Source organism: Crocodylus siamensis, chromosome 1 (genome assembly GCF_052110815.1).
Source record: "Crocodylus siamensis isolate JL-2025a chromosome 1, ASM5211081v1, whole genome shotgun sequence".
Lineage (NCBI taxonomy): Eukaryota > Metazoa > Chordata > Crocodylia > Crocodylidae > Crocodylus > Crocodylus siamensis.
This window is the reverse complement of record NC_143395.1, coordinates 301,158,063-301,171,243: the sequence shown is the minus strand read 5'-3', so window position 1 is coordinate 301,171,243 and position 13,181 is coordinate 301,158,063. Positions and strand designations below refer to the sequence as shown.

Sequence of the window (13,181 nt, the reverse complement as noted above, 5' to 3'; positions counted from 1 at the left end):
CATGGTCCCAGGACCCCAATCCAGGCATGTGGGGCCAAGTGGAGTAATGCAGTCTAGATTAAGGTATGCAGGCCTAATCCTGGGTCATGGGGTCCAATCTGGTCCATGGACCAGGTCCATGCCACCCATTTGGTCAAAAGGTCTAGGCCCACCCCATCCAGAGATAAGATTTGGGCATATAGGGCATCTTTACATATGCTCTGGGTTTGGGCGGTGGGAGGGAGAGGCACTTTAATTTACGCAGCTCTTGGGAGCTTCTCTTGGAAGCTGCTCTAATTAAAATTTCCGCAGCGTCTTGTGTATTCAACATTCCACACTTCAAAATGGTGCTGGGGGTGTTCATTTGACAAGTTTTAGTTAAAGCGCTTCCACCATCATTTTAAAGTATGGGGATGCTGTATACAGAGACTCTGAGGCTGCTGGAGTGTGCTAATTAGCACATTCCAGCAGACTTGATTAATCAAGTCTTCTCCAGTGCATTCTAATTAGAATGCACTGGAGCAGGTGTTGGGCACATGTACAGGTGCCCACCATGTGTTTCTCAGTGCTTCAAGCAGGCTGCTCCAAGCTATGAGACTTCCAGCGCTTAGCATACATGATTTTCTCTTAATCTGATAGGTTTCACGATTGACACATTTTGACTCTGTTATATACAGAGGATATTAGGCTTTGCTGAATGATATTACTACCATTTTAACTATATGAATCAAGTTTTATTCAATGGTCAATAAGTTCTCTCCCTCAGTATGTGTATCTAATCTCTTTTTACTAGTTAATTTTCCAGTACTTCAATCAGTTTAATGCCCTTCTCTAAATAGTGCTCTGTATTTTTCTTATCATATTTCTCTGAGCTAGCCCAACAGCCAGCTTGAGTTGGAAATGCTTGTGTTTCGCAATCTGCTGAATGTCAGTAGAAGGATCATACATAAGAAAAGGAGACTTAATTCCCAGTCAAGGGAAATTTGAATTACTTGGGTTTAAGCAATTTGGGTTATACGTATGTCTCCTGGTTCAATTTCATTCACTGTGTTCTATAGCTTCTCATAGCTTCTTCCCAAAAAAATTTTGTCATTTCTTTGAATAGTTAAAAGTGGCTAATCATATTAGTATCTCTACTGCAGACAGCCAGCTGAAATACAAGCATTGCTTCTTACCTAGCAGTATTTCTCTCCTAAGCTTAGGAGTGTATATGCTTGGTTGAAGAGGGCAGGAGGAGGTGACACAAGCTGAGATGTTTAAAAGTTCACAGCTCTGCACCTGCCAAATTTGTACTGAAAGTCATTTGTGCCAAAAGACTGGAATCACATGAAGCAAACCCATTTCAGTTCGGTGCTTCAGGGCTTTGCTTTGCAAGTATACAGATTCATGTGGCATCTAGAGTAATGATCATATTAGGGGAAATTCTCTCACACGTCATTGCCTGCTCTTGGGAGCAGCTGCTGTTCATGACACATGCATTACTGCACCTCTTGAGTGATAGTCAAGGAGACAGACCAGTGTCAGTGAGCTCTCCTTACATATTGCCCTGCTCTGTGCATTAAGACAAGATGCTCCACACTCAAAGGTGTCATGGGGCACAGCTCTGCTTCACATAACCAAGCCTCAAGCATGAATGGTTAATTCATTTATTTCTAGTGCCTTTAGTTTTGACAAACAGCAGTCCAGAAAAATGAGGTTTTCTTTAACTTTTCACACCCTGGCTTCTCATTTACATTCTCTGCTAAATAAGATGGCCATGTTTTGCACTACTTAGCAGAGAAAACCTGTGCATACAGTTACTGATGATACCTCCTGTCACCCCTTACTGTGGCTACTGCTAAATCTTCATTGGATGCAGTTCTCTTTCTAGCTAGGTCATTGATGTTTGTGAGCAGAGCAACATAAAGCCCAAATAAACATCAGTTGCCAATCATTCCCAAATCATTTCGTTCTTGATTTGGGACAAACTGGGTGTGTCTACACATTCATTAATGCACTTTTGCTACTGCGTATTAAATGTAGCACCCCTAATGTGAGGTACTAACTAAATGTGCATTATGCTCCCCTAATGTGCAGTAGCAAAAGAACACACTTTTTTAGTGATGCTTAAGGCACAGTAGACTAATTTTACTGCACATTAACGTATTAGCACGATTTTTGCTGTGACACTCTAACGTACAGTAAATTGGCCATTGCGAGTTAAAGTGCATATGTAGATATGCCCACTATTCTGCCCCTATTCAGGCTTGAAAGCTATGAGCAGGGACCTCAGTTCTGATTTCAACTGCTTTAATTGCTAGCCTGACCCATTGTGACATAGCTCAGAGCAGTGCGCAAAGAAGACATTGTTGGAAGATGCATTTTGCAGGTCAGCTAAATAGCTCTGGCTCTTAATATGGGAAGTGGCAGGATATTGCATAAAGCAAAGATTCCACTAGCCAACAAGCAGAAGCGACACAAAAGGAATGACAGGACAAAACCCTCAAAGCCATTTTTCACTGGATTTTGCTGAATAAATTCAGGGATTTATTTTATACACAAAGAATTTCCCCTGTTCAAATTTTAGCCTAAACTCAAAATGTGAACATTTGCTCTGTATTTTGGACCTTATAGAGAAAGGTGCTGAGTACTCTTAACTAGAAGTCAGCCAAAAGCACTTAAGCCCATGATGTCAGTGGGACATAAGCAACAAAAAACAAGCACTGGCTTAAGTATTCAAGTGTATCCAAAAGTCTGTGGGATGTAGCCTGTATTGGAGGTGGCAAGTTGGATGTGCAGATTTTACTTAAAGATAGATGAGGAATATTTTTTTACTTCTGGTGTCCAGGGAAGTAGAGAGACTCTTTAAAAAGGCCAATTCTGCCTTAATTTACATAAGTGTATCTGGAGCAGAGTCCCTGCTGATTTAAACCTGTATACATGAAAGGAAAAATCAAGTATGTTTCTAAAGAAAGAATAGATTTGGTACTTCTCCCCTGCTTCTAAAATGGTAGTGATGCACTCGAGAAAAAAACACAAATAAGGCTTTTTCACATTTATATTGCAGTAACACTGAAAGGATACCGTAACGTTGGCTCCTGTAATGCTAAGTTTCTGTACAAATGCTTGTAATCTACATAGGTAGGTGGGTCAAATTCAAATAGGATGGATGAATCAGATCCTGGTGCACTAGCATTTATCTATTCAATTTTCACCAGAAACCAGAAAACCCCTCCATGAAATGCTGAGAAACTGAAAAATTAAATACCCCCACTATCCTATACATAATAAATAACAAAGATTAATATGAAAATAAGAAAAAGTACTTGAGCTTATTAACATTTTAGGCTCAGTTATAAACCAAGGAAACGAGCCTGTGCTTTGCTCATGAAAAAATGCTGTCTTTTAACTACAAAATATCCCAAACGTGATCCAAATAATTTGATTAAAAAAATATATAATAATGAAAAAAAAGTAGGGGAGCAACAATAAAGATTTTCTTGGATGATACCAATGGCCAATTATTAACCAGCCATATCAGCTAATACCAATCCAATAGCCAACTTACAGGAATGCAGCCAGGCAGTGTGGAGAGCAGAGTCCTGCCGGTAAGTCTATTGGTGGGGATGCTGAGGGCAGGCGGTGGCGACGGTGGGGTGGGCTCAGTTGCAGCAGAGTGCAGTGTCTCGAGCATGAGCAGCACTGGGGGGGGGGGGGGAGGTTAGAGGCTCTACCAAAATTCCCCGTAGCCCCTCCATAGCTACCCCTCCCAGCACTGCCATTGCGCACCCCGCATAGCTGAGCCCACGCAGCCCCAGCTCAGACCCTGCTCTAGCAGGGCAGAGAGGCTCTAAGCCTGGCTCTGGTGGCCTCTCCTACCCAGACCACTCCTCTACCCTTGTCCCCCATCTCTCTCTCATGCACACCCCTTCTGCCACCTCCACCCCTTCCCACAGCTCCTCACACACCAAAGTGGCTCCTGGAACCAGGAATTCCCCCCAGGCTGGGGCCACATGTCCCTGCATTGGTGTGGGTACGAAGCAGGGCTGCAGTGTGGCAGTTGCCTCTGCAGCTGCGGCTCCTGCAAGCAGGTCCTTTCCCTTCCCATATGGCAACTGTGCATGTATAGTGTGAAATTGCAAGGGGGGGGCAGAGATTGGGAGGGGGACAGGTGTGTAGGGGCTAGATGGGTTTGTGGGTGAATGTAGGGGTAGGTGTAAGGTTTGTGGGGGTGAGGTTTGTGGAGGGGTATGGGGCTTGTGGATGTGGGGTATGTGGCTAGGTATGTGGGTGGGGAGTTTGTGGGGGTAATTTGAGGTGTTGGGTTTGTGAGTGGGGGGTTTGGGGTTTATGGGTGGATTGTGGGGGAGTCTGTGGGTGCAGAGGGACTGTGTGGAAGTGGGAGGGATTGTGTGTGGGGGGGGCTATGGGTGAGAGGACTGGGTACCCCATCCACTCCTCCGCATGGCACATAGCCCCCCCACAGCAGCAGCAGCTGTCAGGGTGCTAAGGGCCTGCTACTGGCAGAGCTCCCTGGCAGCATGTCACAGCCCCAACCACCTGGAATCTGGTGCCACCTGTGCCACAATGGCCCAGCCCACTAGTGCACAACCTCAGGCACAACCAGGCTACTCTTGCTGTCACCTGGGGTCCCAGCGCCACACGCAGAGGCTGCACACCCTTGGGCCAGGTCCTGCCTCCAAGTGCCCCATGCACCTTCAGGCTGGGCCAGCTCCATGCAGGCAGGACCCAAGGGTGTACGGCCTGAGGGTATGGCCTGGTTCTGTTTGAGGGTACGTACTAGCAGGCTGGGCCTGCACGGCACCATGTGGCACAGGTGGCATTGGATCCCAGGCTGCTCGGGCTGCGCCATGCTGCCAGAGGTCTCTCAGTAGTGGGCCCTCAGTGCCATGATGGCCGTTGCTGCTGCTGGGAAGGGGCTGTGTGCCATCCTGGGGGGTGGGCGGGGGACCCAACCCTTCCAAGCAGTCTTCCCACCCACAGTCCCCCCCAACCCCACAATTCCCCCCACACCCCTCCTCAGTTCCCCCTACCCCCATGTCCCTACTTACCGGGGACAGAGCCTGGGTCCGGGTCATTGCTGTGGCCATGTCCTGCTCCTATTTGCCCCAGCACGCTGAAGGAGCATGCTAGAACAGCAGAGGACAGGGCAGCCATAGAGACACTCTGGCCAAGTGCCAGATTATGTCTCTGGAGGAGCAGGTGCAGGGAGAATGTGTGGATGGGGGAGGGAATCCAGAAACCCCACAAACTCAGCCTCCAGGCATTATCTAGGAGCTACTGTGCCACTTTTTTTCAGGGTGTTGTTTCTTATACCGGGATTTCCTGGTATTAAAATTAGAGTCCGTGCTGCTAATATGCAGTGCGGGGAACATTTTTTGTTCCCAGCCTGCCTCCTGCATTGTCTCAAATTGCTTTGAGATGTCACAACAGGCACATGCTCACTTGTCTGGATGCATCCTTTGATGCTAAAGGAGATAGAAGCATATGAGCAGAAGACTTAGCATAGAAATTATAGCAGATAAAAAAATGCCAGTTAAATGTCACGGAAACCAAGATCCCATTTCCTACCATTATTTTTACCTGCTGCCTGCCAGGCTTGTTCACAACAGTGGCACATTAACTAAGTTTTTAAATTGTTTCTTATTTTTACCCTAAGCTTTGAGATCTTTGGAAGAACAGTACTATAAAAGACAGAACATTATTCTAACAGTTTACTGCACTTCTTAAATTTGGTTTGTCGCAAGGAAAAAATTAACCATACATCTTGAGTATATACTATTTGGGGGTTTTGGGAGCAATTTTGGGACTACTTGGCTTTAGAACCTTACAATAATAGTCTAGATGTTCTCATATGTCTATAATATCGTGATGGATTTGACATTCCAGCAAAGTGCTCAGTGAATGTTTCTGGTAGTTTTTGCTATCCTAAGATTTTAGCTTAATAGACTATCCACAATGCTTGTCTCCCTTCATGTTTTAAACAAGTTCCAATACTTTTCCATTGTGTTCTCAAAGTGAAATCAATTTTGTTTTGGAATGATCTCCTTAAATCCCTTGAAAAAGGATGTGTCAACCCTATCATAATGAAAATAACAAAAAGCTTTGTTTTTTTTCTTTTTTTAGAGGTACGCTGACATGTGAGTCACATATTGGATTGGCACCGGTAACAGGAAAATTAACATTATTGGCAGTTGGCCTTTTTTGGCCAATAATGTCACTGATAAATACTACGTACATGTGCGCAGCTGCAGTATTCACGCAGCCAGGAGCCCAAAGGACGTGTCCAGACTTGGGTGGATGTTTGGCTCCCAGGGGACAAGTAGCAGCACTGCACCTTGTGCTGCAGCTACTTGTCCCTGGGGAACACCCATACCACGTGTGCTTTGGCACATGGTAAGTTGCCCAGGATGGGGTCGGAGAGGCTGGAGGCAGCACTGTGCTGGCCCCAGCAGCCTTTCTGGGGGCTGCAGCTGCGATGATTCTGACGTGCAGAGCCTGGCCAGCAGCTGCAGCACAGCTCCAAGTGGCCTGGCTCTGCTTTTCAGCAGCACTCAGTGCCTGAGCATACACTACACTGTTTTTATTTTCCCATGATTTTTTTTGTTCCCTGGATATTCAGGGGTCAGAAAAACCTGCAGGTAAAAAAAACCAGCGCAGCGCACACTCAGGCACTGCACCCTTGCAGCGTGGAGAACACTGGATTGTGCGGTATGTGGTGCTACAAATATGTTTGCAGCACCACATACCACATGACCTCACTCATCTGGATGCATCCGAAGGGTGTGTCCAGACATGCATAGACATTTGGTTTCCTGGGCACATCTAGCAGCACACCTTGTGCCCCAGCCTCTTGTCCCTGGGGAATGCCTGGGCCACATGCGCTTTGGCGCACAGCAAGTTACCCCAGGGGCAGAAGGGGAGGCTGGGACCAGCACTATGCTGGCCCCAGTAACCTTACCTGGGGTTCTGGGGGCCTCCCAGGGCAGCAGCCATGGTGATCCACCTGCACAGAGCCTGGCTGTGCGAAGCCACAGCACACCTCTGGGCAACCCAGCTCTGCTTTTCAGCAGTGTATGCTGCCCAAGCATGTACTGCTCTGTGTTTTTTTTCCTGGATATCCAAGGGTAAAAAAAACCCACAGGAAAAAAAACCGAGTAGCGCAGGCACGGGCAGTGCACCCTTGCAGCGTGGAGACTGTGCAGTATGTGGTGCTGCAGTTGTGTTTGCAGTGCCACATACCACATGACCACGCTTGCCTCAAGGTGTTCAAAAGGAACATCTATATAGCCATCTGAATGTCATGAAAGCTCCTCCTCCCAGTCTGTTAATGTTTTCAGGATGAAATGTCCCATATATGACCAACCTGTAATTCCTCCTATTGCCAAACTTGGTTTATGCTTAGGTTGAATCTGATCAGCATGGACCCTTATTCAACAGAACAGAAGAAAATTCAGCTTGCTAAATGCCAGTACAATAATGTCATGAAAATAGATTTAAAACATTTGTTATTACTTTTACCCACTCCCTATCAGACTTAGTCACAACAATGGCAAATTAACTTTAAAAAAATTGGCACAGCAAAGATACATTGGCAATATTGAAATGAACCACTTAACCTTTTGGTACTAAAAGCTTCCTGTTATAATGAAACATTAGTCATTAAACTCTATGTGCTTTGTTAAATATTAGACAAGAGAGGGCATTCAATGGAGGTACTTACATATACTCAGCGATAAGAGCCATCTGTGTTAAATACAGCCTCCAGGACATTTTGTGATTGGCACCCTGTTCTAGTAAATCACAGATGAGTACTAATACACAATAACTTGGTTGGAGGGAGGAAAAGGGGGGCCATCAGGCTGGAAGCAGGGGTTGCCCCATAAGACCTAAATGAAGTGAGGTACATGGAATTGTTCCTGTTCCCTCAAGAATCACAGCCCAGAACCACAGTGGGGCAAGGTGGAAACCAAGTTCAAACCATGTCCAAGCAGCAACTCTGGACCCTAGTCCCTATCTTGGTCAGCACTGGGGAACAATCACCACCAGCTCTATGTCTGGCATAGATTACAGTGTCCTCTCCATAGCAGCTCAAGTGTCATAACCTGCTTGTGTATGGATGAAGTGGAAGTAGAGTTATGGCTCTGTCTGCTCCACATACCCATCAGCTCCCTAAGCAACTTGACTCACAAATGAACATTAGATATCTCTGTCATTTCCTGATAGAGATTCCACAAAGAAGCACATACTTGACCAGAATGCTAAGCAACACCAAGTTCACTATAAAACAGTTGATGAGCTTTACCCTTTACCTAACAACATTGTCCTGTCCAGTTTTGTCCTGTCATATTCACACCAGGTAACAGCCATGGACTCCTATTTCTCACTGACTCACATAGTTATTTACTGGCTCCTCATATCACCTTGTCATAGTCTTGTTTAACATTTAGAGCTATTGCTCTGCGTAAGGTAGGAACGATATATTACTCTGTCAGGAGAAGGAAACCTAGAAGCAGCAAATAAGGAAAGGTTTCAACCATTTTGGGAGTCACGGTTGTAAATAGATGTTTGGTATAAAGGGGACAAAAAGTAGCAGAGATATCTCCTGCTTTGTATGTTCCTAACTATTCTTAGTTCTCTTGTACTCAGAAAAATGATTTTATAATTCCAACTAAGCACCTTCAGCAGGTTACAATGCCAAGGGATTTGCAGGTTCTATGGGTTTGCACATTACAAATAAAGAAATCACAGTAGTTTGAGCATGTTTATTTCCTGCTCATCACTATGGAATAACTACGTAGAACATGTTCAGGCAAAGGAAACAACCAATTTCCAAAGATATTTCTCTTGCTGTATTTTAACTATATTGTCATGGGTCATTGGTTTCTGAAAACTTTTCAATATCGTATAGATCAACTATGTCCTTGACTGGGAACAAGTGACTGGCTCATCTACAAACTACGAGTTTCTGGAACAAGCTAAAGGATAAACCTTGAGTTCTTACGCTAGAAGCTACCACAAAAAGGAGATGAGAAATAGCAGAAGAAAAATCTGATATTGCCATTTTCCAAACTTCAAACACTTACATACAGTGTGCTTGCTTATGAATTAAATGACCCTTATCAACTACAAAATAGGGGTCATTTAATGCATAAGAGAGTAAACAGGCAAAAAGTACAGTTCTGACACTTCTTTGTCTGTTGTATATTTTGAGACTGTAAATAATGTTTTCCTAGCTGAAATCCTTCAGAACAGCTATTCTGAGAAATAACAGATGACTGGTCATAATATTAGGAAGATGTATGTAGGGCTGCATGCACACGGGGAATAATATAACCCTGCAGTTTATTGACCCCCTGGTACTTAATTAAAAATGTAGCTCTGCATCATACATCTATATCAGTTTTACACACACACACACGTATGTATGGAATCAAAAGTTACAAGGGAAAAACATGGGTGCTTGTATGGTATTATCTAACAACAAAATTGCGTAAATATAATAAAACATTATTATGGAGGCATACGCTGAATGATTTAAAACCAAAACTATGCCAAAGTGCTACAACTGTGAAGATTATACTCCCACTTCAATCAGCAATAGTAAAAATGGATGGTGTGGAGCTGGGATACTAGAATTATAGAATAATAGAAAAGAAGGTCTGAGAGGGATCTCAGGAGGACATCTAGTCCAACCCCTTTGTTCAGTGCAGGAATATTCCAGTCCAAACCATCCTATAAAAGTGCTTGTCTAAACTATTCCTAAAACCACACAAATAGCCCTGTAGCAAAACTAAAAGCCACTTTGGTCCAAAATACTGAGAACACCCTAACTGCCACAGATAAAGTAGTGAAACAAGGGCATGTCAAGGCCCCACCATCTCTAGGGTTCTTAAATACACCCAAGAGATCCAAGAATATTACCTGTATCTAATTCTAGGGCTGGCTATAGATAGAACTCTGAAGATCTTTAGCTGTAAAGGCTAAACTCTTGTCATGGACATGGTACAGTTAATCTTAAGAACTCCCTCTGTCTCCTGCTCACAGGCTATGTGTAGTAACATGACAGTTATTCTCTTATCACTTTCCTCCCATACATCCATGAGATCCGCTATTGTCACAGACAGCTACGCAGACAGCTACACAGCCCAGAAAGAGACAAGACTGAAATTCAATGGTTTTAACAAAGAAGCACTCAGACTAAATGAACTCTACAACCATCTGCAACTAGTCCTTGCTCTGATTCAACAAGACCTCAAAGCAGAGCTGACTTGGTTCAGAATAGGAAACACACAGATGCACCTAGTATGCATGTGTCAGTGGAAACCATTCTTTCCTTAATGTCAGTACGGAGGAATGAATACCTGAGCACAGCAGCTCTAGGCAGTGAGATGTGTCAAATATATATGTATGACCAGGTCTGACCTCTCATGCTCATCAAAAATACTACCATGTTGCTACCATTACTTATCAACATGTGGCTGGCTAGCAAAATGTTTTGGGGGAAGACGTAAATGGGGAAGAAGTCCTAACTTCAATAAATTAGGGCACTGTATTTCCTGCTCTTGAGGGATTAGGAATTTGGTTAATTGTTTAGTTTCTGGGTGCTACTTTAGAGGTGGATAATCTAACAGTTTTAGATAAAAGCAAAGTCAAGACTAGAACTCAGGAGTTCCTGGACTATTCATTTTGCTTTGTGCTATAGACGAAGCATATAGCACAGGACTGCAGAATTTGAACTCTATAGAGGGCCTCTTAAAAATTATATTTCCCGGCTGAGCTGCTGCCTAGTTTGTCTCAACTCACCAAGCCACCATTATTTCCCTCGCATGCCATATGTGAACTTCATGTTGTGTAGTATTATCCCCCATTTCACAGGTTCAAGACCTATTAGTGGCTTGTTAGTTACTTTCCCTAGGACCTGTACTTACTAACTTCAGTAGCAGAAAAATGCTGAACTCATACTTTATATTATGACAGCACAAAAACCTCCTTCCTTACCTGATTTTCAGCAGTATTTTCTTCCTTTCTCTTTTCTTCAGCCCTTTTTATTCAGAAGCTGGTGCTTTTGCTGCCATCAGCTTATACATCAAGGCTCAGTCTGTGGGGCTGTATTCCTCTAGGGGCCAAAGCAATCCACTTCTCCATGTCTCCTTCCCCACATTCCTGTTTAAGAGAAACAGAAGGGATTAGAATTTAAACTTGCAGCACTGCAACCACTAGTAAACTGTTTAAATGCTGGTCACACCACTGTGATTGCAGACGTACAGCTCCCCTACTGCTCACATAACAACAGCTGACACTGGACACCCAGACCCTTTGCTACAGACATGTGAGAGATTCTGCCATCTGAAAATGTGTATAGTATTTTATAGAGGCTAAAAACTAGGTCCTGTAATCCTTATTCACCCTAAGCAGCTAAACAGTGCCTTATTCTGGGTAGTCTTCTTAGTAACAGAGTAAAACTGGCTCCAGATGCTGCTCTGGCTGTGTAGGAGTAGCCGAATCTGGCTGTAAATAAAGACAAATGGAGTTATATCCTAAAGATGGGGTTAGGGGGCTACTCACTGGCTAGCATTTCAGGGCCAGATTTTTATGGGTATTAAGGTGCCTAAAGGTACAAGCACATTCTTGTAGGATTTTTCAAAAGCCTGTACATCTCAAGGCACTTACATGCATTTTCAAAAACAGTCATTGTCAGCCAGGGTTTTGTGGCATCCTGGAGTGCCCTGAGATCCTTCACAGGGTGTCACGTTATCCTGGCACTGGTAGGTGTGCCAGCACAATTCACATAGCAAGACCCAGGAGTTTTCAAACAGGAATCTATACTGTCCAAACCATCCTGCCCTGCTCTGATCTTTCCAAGTTCTTTGCAAGAGAATTATTTTTCTGTGGTGAAAAGACTAGCGAAAGCTGAGAGCTGGCCTGGAGTCTAAAGAGGGACGTCGTGAGCATAGCCAGGGGCTGCCTCGAGTCTAAACAAGGTTGAGAACCGCCACTTCATACGGTTGGTCCCGACTTGTACCACTGAGCTTGCGAGTCAGGACAACAGGTTGCAGGCAGCGGTGATTTAAGAAGTATGCTGCTTGGACAACAGCCAGTTCAATGCCCAGAGAAGCTGGCACTGGATGACACGAGGCTGCCCCCGAAACTCCCCTGGGGCATCTCCCAGGGACTGGTGCCCTGGAGGCACACTGGGAAGCAGAGAGGGCACAACCGCAGCGTAGGGACATTGGCACCCGCTCCTGTCTGCCTTCACCTTTCAACACCGGGGAGATGAAATGGGGGGCAGCAGAAAGTGCAGAGGGGACAAAGAAAAGCAACTCAGGCGGGGCCCTGGGAAGGATCTCCGGGAGAATCCCTGTTCCGGAGGCGGGGGAAGTGCCTGGAGGTGCCTCTGAGCCATCCCCCAGCACCGCGCTTGCCCCTTAGGCACGTCCATCCCCAAGCCTGGCCCTGAAGTGCTGGCACGGAGCCGGCCGCCTGCCCTCAGGGAGTAGCTCCGGGGGCCGGCGCCAGCCCCTGCAGCGCTGGGGCACGGGGACAGCTCGGCTCAGCCCCGCATGCACCCTGCGGACAGCGCCTCTCCCCGCCCGGCCCGGCCCGGCCCGGCTCGGCCAGGCCCCGCAACGCCACTTACTGCAGCGATGCGGCGGCGGCGGCGGCGGCTCTCCCTCCCCCGCCCGGCGCGCCCGGCCGCCTCCGCCGCCTCCTCCCGCGCTCTGCTGGCTGGGGCTGCGCGGCTCGGAGCGGCCGAGGGGCGGGCGAGGCAGGGCAGAAATGCGCCTGGACAGAGAGAGAGAGCGCGTGTGTGTGTGTAATGCGCCTTGATAAACTGAGCGTGCACGTGCGTGCCTATGTGTGTGTGAAATGTGCCTTCATAAACTGAGCGCGTGTGTATGTTTGTGTGTGTGTGTGTGTGTGTGTGTGTGTGTGTGTGTGGTGGGGGGAAGCTTGTGTCACCACAGGCTGTGACAGGCGGGAGGGTTTGGTCAGTGGGTCCTGCCTGGAGCCAGGGGCTGAGCTAGGTGACCTTGTGAGGTCCCTACCAGCCCTGCTGTGCTGTGATCTGTGTCTACCAGTGGCCCCTGCTGTCAGTCATAGAAAATGAGGGGAGGCAAGAACCTCTAGTCCAACTCCCTGCTCAAAGCAGGACCATCCCCAGCTAGACCATCCCGGCCAGGGCTTTGAGGAGCCAGGCC

General features: G+C 46.1%; 1 protein-coding gene across 3 annotated transcripts in view; it reads right to left on the bottom strand.

Annotated features, from left to right (window-relative positions):
- The window catches only part of GPR45 (G protein-coupled receptor 45), a 33,976-nt gene extending 21,132 nt beyond the window's left edge, over positions 1 to 12,844 (bottom strand). For all 3 annotated transcript variants that reach the window (XM_090031681.1, XM_090031680.1, XM_090031679.1), the window contains exons 1-2: positions 12,620 to 12,844; positions 10,981 to 11,145 (exon numbers count right to left, since the gene is read on the bottom strand). The gene's annotated coding sequence lies outside the window, so the exon portion shown is untranslated. The remainder of the gene's footprint in view (positions 1 to 10,980; positions 11,146 to 12,619) is intronic.
- Positions 12,845 to 13,181: the final 337 nt, after the last annotated feature.